The sequence below is a fragment of the Pelodiscus sinensis genome, chromosome 4, assembly GCF_052426305.1.
Source record: "Pelodiscus sinensis isolate ZL-2025 chromosome 4, ASM5242630v1, whole genome shotgun sequence".
NCBI classification, from domain to species: Eukaryota; Metazoa; Chordata; order Testudines; family Trionychidae; genus Pelodiscus; species Pelodiscus sinensis.
In genome coordinates, this window is record NC_143055.1 from 19,372,071 (window position 1) to 19,387,157 (window position 15,087).

General features: G+C 46.5%; 1 protein-coding gene and 1 long non-coding RNA gene across 9 annotated transcripts in view; one reads left to right on the forward strand and one right to left on the reverse strand.

Moving 5' to 3' along the window:
* SH3BP2 (SH3 domain binding protein 2) overlaps positions 1-15,087 on the forward strand; it is an 89,273-nt gene that overhangs the window by 36,002 nt on the left and 38,184 nt on the right. Inside the window, exon 1 of one of the 6 annotated variants that reach the window (XM_006134708.5) lies at positions 2,104-3,148. The exons of 4 other annotated variants lie outside the window; for them this stretch is intronic. The gene's annotated coding sequence lies outside the window, so the exon portion shown is untranslated. Of the gene's footprint in view, positions 1-2,103; positions 3,149-5,620; positions 5,791-15,087 lie in introns of those variants that run through there. One more of the 6 variants, XM_006134707.5, reaches the window with a different exon arrangement.
* Positions 1,969-15,087, reverse strand: part of LOC106732793 (uncharacterized) — a 63,908-nt gene continuing 50,789 nt past the window's right edge. For all 3 annotated transcript variants that reach the window (XR_012904412.2, XR_012904415.2, XR_012904413.2), the window contains exon 4: positions 1,969-2,107. This is a non-coding gene — a long non-coding RNA (uncharacterized LOC106732793). The remainder of the gene's footprint in view (positions 2,108-15,087) is intronic.

Here is a 15,087-nt window from a genome sequence, read left to right on the forward strand (position 1 = left end):
GTGGCAGGAAAAGGCCGCATCAACCCTCTGGCCAGAACTTGGGACATCCAAAGCTGTCTGCAGGTTCTCAGCCTACCCTTTTGAAGGCACAGCTGAGGACAAGCATACCACACCATTTCATGAATCCTCCCTGCTGTTGTCCCAGTGATCCCCCAGGCATGGTCCTGTATCATCTCAGACTACTTGGTGCTCCTCATGCCCTCCAATTCTGTGCCCTTCTGCCTTCTCTTCCTCCTCCCTTCTCAGGGACCCTTCTCACAAGCAGCTCCTTATCCAGGAGATGCAGTTGCTCTTATCACTGCATGGTCTTTCTGACCTCCATCATTCCCTTACTGGTTCCAGCAGACTGGTTCCTGCGTAAGAGCCAGGTGTAGTTTGTTTCCATACCTGGATGACTGGCTGATCAGGGGCTGTTCTAGGACTCAAGTGAATGCTCAGGTCAGGTTCATCAGAGCTACTGCCTTTCACAATGTAGGTCTCTTCTTGAATGAACCCAAAATCAACAGTGTCTTCTCTTCAGAGGTTAGCATTTATAGGAGCAATACTGGACTCAACCCAAGCTAGGGCATATCTGCCAGAAACAATATTTCAGGCCCTGGCCAGTATCATTCAAGGGCTCTTACAGTTTCCCCCCATTACAGCACAAAACTGCCTGAAGCTTCTGAGGCATATGGCATCCGGTACCTATGTATTGCAGCACATCAGATTCAGACTCCGACTGCTCCAGTCATGGGTAGCCTCAGTATATTGGCCAGCCCAGGACAGCTTGGACATGATCATGACCTTGCCTCACCTGGTCCTTGACTCCCTTCTCTGGTGGATAGACCCTCAGGAGGTATCCTCAGGGGTTCCTCATACCAGTCCACAGCTATCCCCATCCTTAGTGATGGATACATTGGACACATCTAGGAAATCACAGAACTGATGGTCTATGGTCTCAGGCGGACCTGGCTCCGCACATTGATGTCAGAGAGCTGAGAGCAGTATGCCTAGCATGCCAAATCTTCCAGGCATACTTAATGGGTCAGTGAGCATCAGCCACAGTGATATTCCATATCAGCCAACGGGAGTGTCACTCCTCTTTCCTGTGAGACTTCTGTGTAGAACATTCAATACATTTGCAAGCATTGTACCTTCCCAGGGTACAGAAGGAGTTGGTAGACTACCTCAGCAGGCTGTTTCATGACCATGAGTGGCCCCTTGGCCTGGATATTGCGATTTCAATCTTCCATTGGTGGGACTTTCCCCAGATAGACCTAATCACCATGGGTATGTCTACACTACCCTCCTAGTTCGAACTAGGAGGGTAATGTAGGCATACCGCACTTGCAAATGAAGCCCGGGATTTGAATTTCCCAGGCTTCATTTGCATAAGCCGGGCGCCGCCATTTTTAAATCCCGGCTCGTTCGAACCCCGTGCCATGCGGCTACATGCGGCACGGACTAGGTAGTTCGGACTAGGCTTCCTAGGCCGAACTACCGTTACTCCTCGTGGTGTAATCAGTGGCCGTCTCTGACCCCTCTTCCTGAACTTCGGTTTGTGAGTCACCTGATTTGGAATTGGCGTGAACCAGAGGTGGTCAGGCAAGCCCCCAGCCCCACCTACAGCCCTGCCCCTCCTCCCTCACACACACCACAGGGTAGGGAGAGGGCAAACATGTGGCCCCAGCCTCTTCAGCCCCAGAGCATGGAGAGGGTAGGCACTGTTGGGCAGCAACACTCCGCCTCAGTACACTTATAGTTGGCGTTTTGGGGGCGGAGTGTGGGCAGGGCCAGGCTGGGGGTTTGGAAAGGCCTGTTATACCAGACGCTCATGGTGTGAACAAGCACTTGAAGAAGAAAAAATAGTTACTCTCCTTCTCATAACTATTGTTCTTTGAGATGTGGTGTTAAAATAAATAAGCTGTGGAGTTCATGTCCATTGCAATACCCACCTTTCTTCCCTTATGTTGGAGTAGCCAGCAAGAAGGAATTGAGCGGGTGATGGGTCAGTAGGGCTTGGTACTAGACTCCGTGAAGGCATGACTCCAGGGGAAGCTCAGACTGATCCTGAAGCTGCTGCTAAGGAAAAATCTTCTGTCTGCTGGGTACATGTGTATTCACACTCCTGATGGGAATGAACATGAACAACAGTTATGCGAAGGTGAGTAGCCATTTTTTATTAGACCCTAAGAGCACTAGTACCCTATTAAGTTTCATCCCATTTCTATCATTCCAGTCTTCATGATTATCCAGAAATCTGGATCTTATTCTGTTCCTGCTCAGGGTTGTGATGCTTCCCAATTTGTAGATCTGCAACAAGCCTATATTGCAATATGTAATTCCTCAATTTGCTGTCAGTTTTTACTTCTAAAGTAGGCGAGATTAGGAATGAACTACTTGATAGATAGTAACTCTTTTAAGGTCAGTGTTGTATTAATTATTTTTGTTATAGTAATTACCCTGCCACTTCCAACTTCCAAATTACTTTATTCCATTTAGATAAACTATAACAGTTGCAATTGTTAGCCTTGTCTGTTTGAGATGGCTATTTCCAAGGGAAAGCTGATACACATCTGCGTTTTATTAATTTGACTTTTCTAAGCAAATACTGCTTTCATGCTCACAGGCAGCCCACTGGCTTCACTGGCACAGACTGTAAATGAGGATACTTTGGCCCTGCTAAGGTCTTAAAAACTTCTCGTAAACATTATGAATCTTTTTTCTTTATCCACTTCCCCCCCCCTCAACTAATCTGTGGCACACAATAAAATGAGACTGTAATGCTTTGTACTGCTTTTTATTCTTAATGAACCTTTGCATCAACTAAAGGGTTGATTTAGAATCAACTTGAAATAATTGTATTGTCCTGATCCATGTAGAATTATTTACAAGATTAACAAAAGCAAGAAAAAATGAGGCATTGCTTTGCAACTCCAGTAATATGCATTCCAACTGCTAATGGCATCAGCTTGCTGGGGTAAACCAAGTCTGCTATAGAGCACATGCACAAAAAAGAGCCCTGACTGAGAGATGGAAACAAAGAGCGATGAATTAGTTTGGTTGCTCTCCTGTGTAACATTCTGAAAGAGGAAAGAAAATTCTTACTCCAGAGAGACCAGTTTTTACTGATACTTATTGATGGGAAATCTGCTTCCTTCAAGTCCAGGTAACTGGTTTTGATTTTTTTTCCCCCTGAAGTGAAGATTTGTGTTTGTGTGTAATATATATTCTTGAAGAATTCATGGAGTTAACACTAGCACTAGATTTCTATTTTTTTCCTTGTGTTCTGGGGAAGAGACATGTAGAAGATTTGTGGCAGATCTTAATTTAATCCTTTTTCTCTTTTGTTTGCCTGTGACTAGAAACATTCTTGTCTTTAAGGTTGGAATGCATTAACTTCTTGCATCCACACCGAATCCGATCCATCATCCATTTACGGTTTCCAAAACCAAATATCTGTGCAAGGCTAGAAATATCTGAGCATTTAAAATAATAATTCCAGTAGTGTACTACTACTATTTATCACACTCTTGGTGCTATGACATCTGAAATACTATGGTGAAGTTTCTTAAAGCTTTAAATTAATGCAAATATTGTTCCATTAAATGTAATCACATGTGCTACAGTCTTGTACAAATAACATCTATTTGATCTGGAGTTTTGCTACCTTACTAACCCTGAATCCTTTAAAAGTACATCTTCAACTTTAAAGGAATAGGTCAGTGTCAGTCTAATACTAATATACTGTTCACAAGGGGATTTTAACAACAAAAAGCCCCACTTCCCATCTAGGACTTCTTAACTCTAAAAAAAGGTGCAATGTCATGGAAAGATCTCATCGGGTTGGTCCCTTAGTATTCGAGCACTGTTGCATGCATTTTTATAAATTTCCCAATAGTGCAAAGTAGTTTCACGGGATTAGTGTGTTACATAGGGTTATTTCAAATGAAAGGAAGGTAGTTCTCTCCTCTGCAAAAATCCCACTTAGTGCTTTCCTGTTCAGTGGAATCTTTTTCATCCAATTATTTCATCTGAAGGTAAATGAGAACCCAGTATCCCAAATTTAGGTAAAGAAATATATCCCATGGCAGTAGCTGCCAAGCTCTGCTTCTGTAGAAATTCTTCTGTCTCTCCCCCTTTTAACATCCAAAAGCCTGTATGCAGTGTAGCAATGCCCATATCTTTAAACTTAACTTTTACTCTATCTTCTAGGGTAGGGGTGGCCAACCTGTTACAAAGAGCCAAAATAGTGGTGGATACAGTGCAAAGAGCCGAGGGAAAGAAGTTGTTGAGCAAAAAAAAGGGGAGGGTGCTACTCCCCTTTAAGAGCTGCGTGTGTGCCAAGCGGCGCCCTGCCCAGACAAGGAAAAAAGGTCAGAGCAGGGGACTGTGAGAAGAGCCGCAGGTGCAGGAACCGCAGTTTTTCCTTTGAGGAGCGTCATGCGGGTTGCAAACCGCTGGTTGGCCATCCCTGTTCTAGGGGTTTTAGTTGTCAATGCCCCACCCTCGCAGAAGTAACATAGTAATTATTTATTTTGAGGCCGTGTCTGGAAGCCTTAGTCATGAACCAGAATCTAGTTTTGCTAATCACTGTTCTAATATGCAACATAAGGACAGTTTCTGCCCCCAAAACTTAGTGTAATCATGGTCTATTATTTATAACCAGCTTGCCAAGCTCCTTCTAAGATTGATTAGTCCATTCTGTGAAGTCTTTTTGCATGGCTTGAGTTGCAATGCAGTACTGTGGCTTGGGCACTGGTCTGGATGTCAGAAAACCTGGAATCTATTTCTGTCTCTGCCACTGACATGCTCTGTGAGCATAGGCAAAGCACTTCATCTCTCTAGAAAAATCTTTGTAATTTGTAGTGTCATCCCTAATGTGTCCATACATTTCCAAGGTCACCTGTTCCTGGTTGAGTTTCCAAATATGAAATATAATTTACCATTATATTGCTGCATTTGTGTTTGGAGAGTAGCATCTTCTACCATGCTGTGCGGCAGTGTTAGTAGGAATGTGAACGTTAAACCAGTTAACTGGTAAGCCTCACCCTTAAGGGATGAGGCTTATCAGTTAAGGTTAACTGGATGGGTTTGGAGCAGCTCCCCACCAGCTGCGGGCAGGGGGATGCTCCAGTCCCGCAGTGGGGGGGGTGGACTGCGTACAAGGGCTGCGCTGAGTCCGGGTGCCCCGTAGGCAGGGGCTACTCTGGCTGGGATGCCAGAGCAGCTCCTGCCCACAGAGTGCCCTGGATCACTGCAGGCAGGTGCTGCTCTCGCATCCCAGCTCTTGTAGCTCCTGTCTGTGATGGGGAGCCACTCCAGCTCAGCAGCCCGGGGGTGTGTGTGTGTATGGTAGCTATCCCCCTTTAATCAGTTAACCGCTAGACAGTATGTTTAACCACTTAACCAATTAAATGACATTTTCTATTCCTAGTTGATAGCTTTTTTTCCTCTTTAAGTTGTATCACACTTTTTTTGTCTCAGAGGTGCTGTGTTAGTCTGTAACTTTAAAAACGAGTAGTTCTGTGGCACCTTAGAGACTAACATACGTAGTATTGTGAGTTTTCATGGGCAAAACCCACTTCCTCAGATGAATGGGGTTTTTTTGTAAGCAGAATTAAAAAATAGAAAATATTTGTTTCGTTTTCTTTCTTGCAGTCTGAAAGAAGTTGAGCTTCCTCCTTGGTGCTCGGTGAAGCTATCTGCCTGCAGAGGTCAAACTTGATAAATAAAGTAGTACCACTATCCACCAGGAGAGGGGCAAACCGACACCTCCTCGGTACTAGTGACATGGCCATGTGCTTCCAGGTGGGACAGAAGAGAGTGTCTCATTAGGTTTATTTAGTATGCAGTTGTTGTTTGGATCAGTAACAGTACAGGCAGTCCCCGGGTTACGTACAAGATAGGGACTGTAGGTTTGTTCTTAAGTTGAATCTGTATGTAAGTCGGAACTAGCGTCCAGATTCAGCCGCTGCTGAAACTGACCAGCGGCTGACTACAGGAAGCCTGAGGCAGAGTTGCTCTGCCCCGGGCTTTTTGGAATCAGCCGCTGATCAGTTTCAACAGCAGCTGAATCTGGACGCCAGTTCCGACTTACATACAGATTCAACTTAAGAACCCCAGGCGTCCCCAAGTCAGCTGCTGCTGAAACTGATCAGCGGCTGATTCCAGGAAGCCCGAGGCAGAGCAACTCTGCCTCGGGCTTCCTGCAGTCAGTCGCTGGTCAGTTTCAGCAGCGGCTGACTTGGGGACGCCTGGGGCAGAGCAGCTGGGGTGCTGCTGGGTTGCTCCAGTAGCGCCGCTCCTCGGCGGTACTGGACTAACCCAGCAGCACCCCAGCTGCTCTGCCCCAGGCATCCTGATTCAGCAGCTGCTGAAACTGACCAGCAGCAGCTGAATCAGGACGCCTGGGGCAGAGCAGCTGAATCAGGACGCCTGGGGCAGAGCAGCTGGGGTGCTGCCGGGTTGGTCCAGTAGCGCCGCCCCGGTCCTCTGCGTCTCCCTGGTCTGCTGCCCCCCCCCCCCCACAGCAGACCAGGGAGACGCGGAGCAGCTTTTCTTGCCCCGGAGGACACGGGCGGCGGGACCGCGGCGCGTCTGGGCGGTCCTGCCGCCCGCGTCCTCCAGGGCGAGAAAAGCCCCGTTCGTAAGTGCGAATCCTACATAAGTCAGATCCGCGTAACCCGGGGACTGCCTGTACTTATAAACTTTACATTGCATGTTTTCTGGTACATATTTGAAAAGATGCTGTCTATTGATGGGCTTTATTTTTTTTTCATTTCTAGACTCCAGAAATTATTTTTATTCACTGTTTATTTTTATTCGCTATTTTTTCTGCTCAATTGCTTGTTACATTTTTGAACAAACAATGGACAAAACACTAGCATCCCAAATTTCCCTAAGATTTTAGTGGAAAGTGATGAAACCCTGTTCCCATGTCCCATATGTTCTCCTTAGCAGGATGTTGCTGTACAGGTTTTGTTTGTATTGGAGCATTTCAGTGAGGCTTGTGCTTCCAAAATACAGGTTGAACCTCTGTAAACAAGGTATCATGAGCAAACCCCACTTCTTCAGATATGACCACAGATGCTCCAGGACCAGAGAGTCCTACTGGAGGGTTGGTGGCTGGGCTTCCTGGCTTAGCAGGAAAGTGGGGGAGGGGAAACTGGCCAGCAGCAGGGCTGGTGGGAGGAGAGAGGTGGAATCCAGTTGGGAGGCCAGTGGCTAGCCCAGGCCTGGGGGGGGCGGGGAGCAGTAGCATGGGGGTCATAAATAACCTCATCTGATTCAGCAAAATCCCTCATCCAGGACTGGCCAGGTCCTGAGGGTGCCAGACCAATGAAGTCCAACCTCTAGCTTAGTGTCAGGAACAGCAGAAAAGTAATCATGGATCCCACTGTTTTCCAGTTTCTTCACAATTTTTTGCTGTATTCTGATGATCTGCAAAGTCTAAACATTTCTTAACCATACCAAAAAAAACCCTTTCCATTAGGAAATACAAAAATTAGGTTCCAACAGCAACTCTTCCTCATAGCACGCTTGTATTAATTGGGGTTCCTTTTTTTTCCAGTGGTGAAACAGATTTTATGGTTAGCAATGTGTCCTAAAATATGTGGGATATGTAGTGCAGCTGAGCTATTGTTGATTTTGGAGCCTTACTACATTTCCTGAATCTTTATTTAAAATTTGTATTACATTAATGTAGGTTTGCAGTGGGGACATGGTAAGGTGTTTTGGTTTGGGTTTTATGTAGCAAGTACAATAGATGACAAAAGCCAGGTCAATTCTCTGGTTTATTGATAAGCTGGACAGACTAAAGTCTCGATAAGAGAGAAATTTGAGCTGCTTACCACTCAGTTTTCCCTAGGCAACAAGGTAAGCTACAATTTGTGCATGTTGCAGACTTATACTAATAAAGGTATTAACTAAAATATCAATCTCAAAGCAAAGACAGGTATAACTGCTCACTCAGCTGTTGCTTTTAACTCCTGAAGTAGTAATTGATCTGTAAAGCCCATTAATTTTCAAGTTTATTCCTTCAAATCTCTCAGGCTCTTCCCTTTACTATAGCTGACGGCTTAACAGCTGTTGGCTTAATATTATTTCAGATCTAAGCAGAATGAATGGTAAGGTCGAAGTTCCTTTCATAGATAAAATCATCTGCATTTACCCACAACAACCCATAATTGTAAACAGTTCATTGCAAGCCAGCCTAGTGGATGAATTGCTTTAGTTATAGCACATTACAGGAAGAGCTAAGCTCTCTAGCCAAAAAGAAAAAAAGTATGGGAGTTTCCCCACACACGTTAGTTTTTGAGAAAACTCCTACTGCAGCTCTCTGCAGTGCACTCACTTTCTGTCTGCAGACTATAAAGACATAGGACATTGATAACTGCAGCTGCAACTCCATTCACTAATATGATTTTAAATGTTTTTTTGTTGCTAAATATATTTGTTACCCTAAAATTAATTCACAGTTATTTCACTTAGCCCTTCAGTTAACAGGCACGAATGAAATTGGAACAGGTGGAAATCTTGATTAGCTTGTTGGACCTAAAGATGTTAAGGATATGATGCTCCAAGGAGAGGGGCTAAAATGTTTGGGGTGAGAACTTCTTTGCCTTAGAATTAAGGGTCTCAAGTTAAAGAACTCATTGCCAATGAATTAAAAAAGATCTTGTAATAGAACTAAGCCTCTTTTAGGTAGAGGAATGTTTCTAGCTGCAAATAATTCTGCTGAGTGATTCATCTCTAATTCTGTCCTTGGTTTCTTGGGCTTTATAACAGAGCCCTGTGAGAGACTTGCTGCTCACTGTGCTCCCCAAACATAATGAAGGGGCCACTTCCGCTTTTGAGTCTGTGTCCCAGCATTATTTTTCCTAAAAGCAATATTGGAATGTAGATGAGGCTTTCTTGGGGTCTTAGAAACCAATATATTACATTGGGAATTTGGGAGAGGGAGGGAAATTAATCTTTCTGAAAATTCTGGGAAAGTTTTATTGTTATAACTATACCAGAATAAAGTGGTATACAGTGAACCCTCGTTTATCGCGGTAGATAGGTTCCAAACCCGACCGCGATAGATGAAAATCCGCGAAGTAGAAGTAGGATCCTCAAAGCCTCGGGGGAAGCCGGCGGGGGGGCATCCCAGGCGCGCCTGGGCTGCTCCCCCGCCGAAGCCCCTCCGCGGCTTTCAAAGCCTCCGGGGAAGCCGGCGGGGGGGCATCCCAGGCGCGCCTGGGCTGCTCCCCCGCCGGAGCCCCTCCGCGGCTTTCAAAGCCTCGGGGGAAGCCGGCGGGGGGGCATCCCAGGCGCGCCTGGGCTGCTCCCCCGCCGGAGCCCCTCCGCGGCTTTCAAAGCCTCGGGGGAAGCCGGCGGGGGGGCATCCCAGGCGCGCCTGGGCTGCTCCCCCGCCGGAGCCCCTCCGCGGCTTTCAAAGCGTCGGGGGAAGCCGGCGGGGGGGCATCCCAGGCGCGCCTGGGCTGCTCCCCCGCCGGCTTCCCCCGAGGCTTTGAAAGCCGCGGAGGGGCTCCGGCGGGGGAGCAGCCCAGGCGCGCCTGGGATGCCCCCCCGCCGGCTTCCCCCGACGCTTTGAAAGCCGCGGAGGGGCTCCGGCGGGGGAGCAGCCCAGGCGCGCCTGGGATGCCCCCCCGCCGGCTTCCCCCGAGGCTTTGAAAGCCGCGGAGGGGCTCCGGCGGGGGAGCAGCCCAGGCGCGCCTGGGATGCCCCCCCGCCGGCTTCCCCGGAGGCTTTTTAAAGTTTTGGTAACCGCTACTTCGCGGTTCGACCATCGCGGATTCACGTATATACATAATGTAATGAAAAAAGTCCGCGAAGTCGTGAATCCGCGATAGTCGAACCGCGAAGTAGCGAGGGTTCACTGTAAGTCCCTGTGGACCAGGGGTGGGCAAAAGGACCTCCGCAAAGGCCTTGCTGCTCCTCCTGTCCCAAGGCCATTTTTTGGGGGGGGGAAGGGGGAGACAAAGGCACTCCCTCACCCCCAGACCAAACATTGTCTGGGGGTGTGGAACCTGGAAATATCTTGGCTCCACCCCTTTCTGTGCAGTCCAGGGCCACTTCAAAAATTCCAAAGTGTTCCCCAGCAAAAATTATTGCTGACTCCTGCTGTGGACACTCTTATTGAGGTATGAGAGTATTTTTTTTATTTAGCTTCAACCCCTTCCAACATAACACATGATAAAAAGAAAAAAAGCCAGTATTTTAAGTATTTTAAGTGCCTACACAAGAAGTTATATGGATATATCAGTTTAAATTATTATAGGATTATTATCAGTTTAGATTATTACAGGATACCAAGCCCTTGTAGACAAGCTCTTAAATGCTTTCCCAGATCCAGCTGGTACAAGACAAGCGGGTTGTGGTGCAGAGATGGTCTGCTGAGTTACAGTGCTGTGATTCTTCTATTTCTTTTACTATGAAGATTAATCTCTTTGTAAAGAATATTGATGTACCTTGGGCAAGGTTGATCTGTGAATCAATCAAGCTAGTTAGAATTAGTGTTGTTCCTTTTCCACTTGATTTATGGGTCTTCATCTGTGGCATGATCATGTCTACAGCTAGTTAGTGCTGGCTTGCTCCTTAGCGTTCCAAGCACATACTATGCTGAAGTTTGTTCATAGCTCAGAAGTAACATGGGTGGAGGAGGAGGGTAGAGACTCTAAGGTAAGAGACTGAACTAACTTTTTTTTGCTATTTTTAATTAAAGTAGAATGTCTTTGAAGTTGCTGTAGCCACATCCTCTACAAGATAAACGGGTTTTCTTGAGAAGAGAGTTGGGGAATGATGGATTGAGGATTTGTTTTGGGTGGGGGATTAGAGCTCATCTGGATGTTGGAAGGTTTTGCAGGAGACCTTATTTTCTGTTTTTAATTGTTGCTATGGTTTTCATGCCTCAGAGTGTCTAGAAAACTCAGATGGGGCTAACCAAAGTAAATCTGCACAAGTGGAATTCACATGGGTAAATCACAGAATCAGAGAATACTAGAACTGGAAGGGACCTTGAGATCATCAAGTCCAGTTCCCTGCCCTCAGAGTGCATTGTCAGATTAAATAACAATATGATTATGATGCTCAAAAGCCTGTGCAGATACAAAATTTGTATCTGCAAAAATTAGATGAAGATTTGCAGGGATTTAATTATGTTCTTTCCACTATTTACTGCAACTGAAATGGCCAGAATCCATTTTAAGGCTGGGAATACTGGGAATATACAAGTTTTACATTACTTCTAGATTTCAGCGGTGTCATTCTATAAATTACTAGAACAGATCCTGCGCACCAAATTCAGCAGACAGCAAGAGACAGTTTAGTCCCTGGTTTTATTTTACATCCATCTTTCTCTCCCCAGTTTGAGAGTAATGTCAATACAGACATGTAGTATGGTTATTAAAGATTCTCTGCAATATTTTTTCAGGCGGCTTACTTTTTCCTGGAGCCTGGAGAAATTAAGCACTTTTTTTAAAAAAAAAGTGCTATATTTTCATTTCTTGCTGCTTTGTTCTTTTGCTTGCGTGACCTGTTGCAAGGCTGCACACAGTTTGCTCTTGGCCACACATAGTGAGTGCTTCCTGTAAATTGGTCAGCAAGAGGAAACTGCTTGCAGCACTACGGAGAGTCCGTTCAATACAGTGTTGCTTCTAGACCAGTGAACTTACCAGCAAGAACAGCACAGTGTTAGGGGAATATATATCTTGTTCTTGTTTCCTGCACCTGAGGGAGAGGAAGAACTGGTTTTGACTAGGATAATTACAGGGGGAGGAACTCAGAGATATCTAATCAGATACTTTCCTGATTCTTTTATCTGTTATCATCGCCTCCATATTTCTGCTGGTATGAAATTCAAATGCCAGTGTGTTTGTGAGAGTCCCTCTGACATCTAATTCCCTAATTGAAACCTTTAGTAATGAAAGAGGTAAAATTGTAGCTACAAACAGGGTGAAGTTCTCTCCTGAGTAGTGTGAAGTTCTCTCCTCCTGGGTGAAGTTCTCTCCTGAGCAGTGTGAATGTGAAGTCTATAAGCGCCTCAAATATCCTGCACTGAACGACTGAGTCTTTGTGTAGGCCTCGTCCTGGCCTCCTTTGGGAGGGGGGAGTGAATTTCACTTGGCACAGAAGGAAGTATGTAAAAGTACTTCTTCAAGTGATTGCTCGTGTGCATTCCAATAGGTGTGTGAGCGCCACAAGCACGATCACTGGAAGGTTCTCCCCCTAGCAGTGCCTGTCGGGTTAGTATAGAAACCCCTGAAGCGGCGCCTGCATATCACGGAATATAGAGCTCTGCCGACCTTCCACCCCTCAGTTCTTTCTCACTGCTGGTGGCAGTCATTGGAGGGTTTGTCCTCTTGCTTTACAAGACAACCCTTGCTGTTTTTTCCATTTTTTTCCTGTTTGTAGCTAGTTAGCTGTTAATTGTTAAGTAGTAGTTGATAGTTCTAGTTGAGGGGGTCCCCCCACCTTTTGTTCAGTAGTTCTCTCCTCCTTCCATGGCATGCAGTGGGGTTTTAAGAACTGTGCCACTTGGAAGCCTGTGCCCAGAGGGAGGGGAGGCATCCACATACAACTTGTCTTAAGTATTTAGGATGGTGAAGGACACTTAACAGGTAAGTAAGTAAGTGCAGTATCTGTTATGAGTTTCAGGTTCAGGACTAAGCAAGAGTGGTATCAATGCTTGAAACCACTACTGATGGAGTCAGCATTTCGACCCTTAGTTCCAGACCCGGTGCCCACCTCTTCGTTGAGCAGTGCACCAACCTCAGTGCAGGACTCATGAGCACTGCATGAAGAGGAATCTAAGGAACACTGGTCCCCAGCCTGAAAGGCAAGCTCCTCTGCTTGGCACCACTGCGCGTCTCCAATGCCACACAAGAAGGAGAGGTTCAGCAGAGGCTGGCCTCTGGTCAGAAACACTGGCGATCACTGCATTCGGTGTGTCCCTTGGTGGGACATTCTAAAGACAATGCAGCACCCCTAGCTCTGTCGACTGTGGCCCTGAGGGTGGGGCCATCAAGCCTGGTCTCACTAGACTCTCCAGCATGTGATGTCCTGGAGGAGGATCTGGACCTACCCTCAGTGGACACTTTTAAGGCCGCAAGAAACACAAGGGTCTGGCCTGTGCCCCGGTGTAGTTACTAGCCCTCGCCCAGGCACCAGCACGGAGTGTGGGGCATTGTTTGACACCTACACTGGAACAGCCAACTGCACCATCAACAGCATGTCCCTGCTCCTGGCACAGATGTTTCCGGCATCGACTCCGGAATTTATGCTGTCACTGGCTGCGGAGATGCTCCGCAACAAGCCAACCCTGTTGCAGTGCCACTTCCCATCTTCTCAGCACCATTCTCTGGTACTTTTGGGCACCAAACCTCTGTGGTCTGGTTCCAACTATATGTTGGAATGGAAGGCAGAGTCCTTCGTTTCCTGCAGTGGCCAGTACCTCTCCTGCTCCTGTTCTCGGTACTGCTCCCAGCACCGCCATTGGGATGGTCCTCCGGCATCATGGTCATCCTGGTCTCCAGTGCCGTGACCATTCTGGACTGGGGCTTACCACCTGGGGCTTACCACCAATGTCAGGGCCCATGTCGCGAGTGGCTTTCGTGGCCTCGTCTTGGTCACCATTGTTTCTCCGGGTCCTCATAAGGATCCTGAACCTGTTCTTGTGCAAGAATCGCCTGAGCACCCAGGCACACCTTCCCCATAGCCACCAGCATCTTGAATGTCTAGTGTTTTTGGGGACATCAGGGAATCGCCGCTTCATTTACATTTACATGGCTGCCGCGCTGAGCCGACAAACAGCTGATCAGCTGTTTGTCAGCTCAGCGTGATAGTCTGGACGCTCCCCTGCCGACATCAAAGGTATTTGTCGACCACCCAGGTATGCTTCATTTTACTATGTGTGGTACCCTAATCTACATGCCTCTGTCGCCAGAGGCATGTAGTCTAGATGTACCCTATGATAAGTTTTGTACAAAGTATCCCTTTTGAGGTGTCATATGAAACCTCGTCATTTGCTGATCATTATTGATCTAATAAAATATGTGTGGAAACAATGCATGTAAAGTTCATAAGATTCTTTGTATGCTACTACTAGACATGTTCCATGTCTGGGGGAGCAGCCACAGACCAGTTTCCAGAGATAAGACGCTTATCGGTGCCTCAGCCAGGTGTCAGTAAAATCAAATAGACCATCTCCTGGTTAAGTGACATTTCTTTGGCAGGAAAAAGGATGTGGATAAAGATCTGCATCTCGTCGGAGATTTCTGTCCACATGGACTTGCTGTCTCCTGAACCTCAGTAGAAGATGATTCTCAAAGAAGAGAAAGGGAAGAGGCACTCCAAATTGTTCCTCCCTTTCTCTCTGCCCATTCATAATGCCTGAAGAACAAAGGAAACAACTTTGGACCAGGGGAGGGAACCTAGACTGAAAGGAGAGAGTTGGACAGTACAAAATGCATATTTTTGGGATGGAGAATTTGCTGGTGTTGCTTTTCAGTGTTATTCAAGTGTGTGTGGCAGCAGCACTCATATACCCTAATGGAGAATGACTTGCACATTGGAAACTGTGTGGGAACAGACCAGGAGTTGTAACCAGCAGGGTAATTGGTATCTGTGGTTGGAGAACTGAAGGGACGCAGGCATTCGTCAGTCCAGATTATATCCTGGGTAATGTCATACTTAACAAAACCTCACCGTGGGAGGTAGGTAACATTTGGACTAATAAGTGTAGATACATTAAAAACTTGCTTTCAAGGTTCTGCCTCAGCTATACTCACCCTTGGGATTGTGAAGAGGTTTCAGATACTCTCCGCCACCCTTGCTTCTTACTTACTACTAACTGTGGGGAGGGGTTCCAGGCAAAGTGGAAGAAGGACTTCAGGTGGTGTCCTGGTATGGAAAAGGGTTGAGAACTGCTTTCCTACCCAATACCAACCCTTTCTGTATCTCAGCCTAGATCTAATTTAGATCCTTCTTCTACAGCCTTTCTTCTTTTTTAAGCCATGCACCTAATCATATTGTTCATAGCCTCCTTCTTTTTCCATATCATTCCTTGTGCTTGGAAACTCTTCCATCCCCAACACTGACTCATGT